Below are 1,991 nucleotides of genomic sequence, written 5' to 3'. Positions count from 1 at the left end.
CTTTGAATTTTCGCTCGGTACGCGTGCACTTTATCACGTCTCGTTATAACGGGTCTCACTGTAGATTTTTAAAAAAATTTAAAAAGGAAATTAAAAAAAATGTTTGTTCTATATTTTCGACTTCTTTTTTTGCGTAGAATCACCCCCTTTCCGCCTGTATCACCAGTTACCAACCATCCTGTATATGTGATACCAATGCAATATTTTGAAATCATATAACTGTATATGCGCCTAATAATTTATGCCGCGCCAATTCTCGTCCCTTCTCCCTTCTGCCGCGCTCGTGTTATGTCCTTTCTTTTCCTTCCTCGTCCCTTCCTCTCGACGATCCTCACGCCGCGATCACGCGTGTGTTCGCGATACGAAGAAGCGGCCTTATAACCCCATGAATAGTGCACCGTGCGGAATGAACGATTGGTAATGTCGCCGTGGAATCTCGTTTGCGTGCGTGAAACGCTTCCCAGGGAGGACCGTTTCGCGGGACGAATTTGATTTAACTCGAAATTCGCGCGCACGCTTTATGACCTGGACGAACTTTCGGGAATAAAGTCGGATAAAAGCCGCGCATCTCTGCCGATGAGGAGTCTACCTTCGCTCCTTCCCGCAAGTTCTCCGCACCGCGGATTAACAGAGCGTATGTCAGGAAAATAAACACGTAATCGAATGGCACGAATAGAATCAACGTCGCGAGTATCGTAACGAGACGTTGTCCCGAACGTCTGATTCCCAACACGGTAACGTTTGTCTCAGTTACTGATAATGGAAGATGGAGAATTCAATTTTTGTCTACGTTAAGAAAAATATCGATATTACGTAACTTGTTTTCGATGATACTAAAACTGATTTTAATACGATCTAAACATCAAATGAGATGAAAATTATTTGTTGAAGATTTCGACGTTCTGTCCATTAAAGAGAAATTATATTCGTCGTTCTCACATGTAAAGTTACTTCACCAATTAACATGAAACGTGCGTGTTTTTGTAACAGAGACAACACTGTCCTTTAAGTCTCGTGCTTTTAACACTAACACTAACAGGAATCACCCCCTTTCCGCCTGTATCACCAGTTACCAACCATCCTGTATATGTGATACCAATGCAATATTTTGAAATCATATAACTGTATATGCGCCTAATAATTTATGCCGCGCCAATTCTCGTCCCTTCTCCCTTCTGCCGCGCTTGTGTTATGTCCTTTCTTTTCCTTCCTCGTCCCTTCCTCTCGACGATCCTCGCGTTATACTTTTGCTGGAATTTCAGGAATACGATTTTCTATTTTCGGATGAAATTTTTTGATAGAAATACATAGTTCTGGTACGTTTCATTGGTGTCTTAAAAGAAGATATCTTTTTATCGTCGATAGTAATTCAGTTTATGCATTTATGCGTGAATTGGAAGTAAAGAAATTGTTACTAAAATTTGAAGCAGTTCGGTCTACATATTAGAACGTTTTCGATTTACTTAGTAATGTTTTCGGGAATAAAGTCGGATAAAAGCCGCGCATCTCTGCCGATGAGGAGTATGCCTTTGCTCCTTCCCTCAAGTTCTCCACACCCCGGATTAAAAGAGCGTATGTCAGGAAAATAACCACGTAATCGAATGGCACGAATAGAATCAACGTCGCGAGTATCGTAACGAGACGTTGTCCCGAACATCTGATTCCCAACATGGTAACGTTTGTCTCAGTTACTGATAATGGAAGATGGAGAATTCAATTTTTGTCTACGTTAAGAAAAATATCGATATTACGTAACTTGTTTTCGATGATACTAAAACTGATTTTAATACGATCTAAACATCAAATGAGATGAAAATTATTTGTTGAAGATTTCGACGTTCTGTCCATTAAAGAGAAATTATATTCGTCGTTCTCACATGTAAAGTTACTTCACCAATTAACACGAAACGTGCGTGTTTTGTAACAGAAACAACACTGTCCTTTAAGTCTCGTGCTATTAACACTAACACTAACACTAACACTAACACTAA

Source organism: Bombus impatiens, unplaced genomic scaffold (assembly GCF_000188095.3).
Source record: "Bombus impatiens unplaced genomic scaffold, BIMP_2.2 scf_0985, whole genome shotgun sequence".
Taxonomy (NCBI): Eukaryota; Metazoa; Arthropoda; class Insecta; order Hymenoptera; family Apidae; genus Bombus; species Bombus impatiens.
This window is presented reverse-complemented; position numbering follows the sequence as displayed.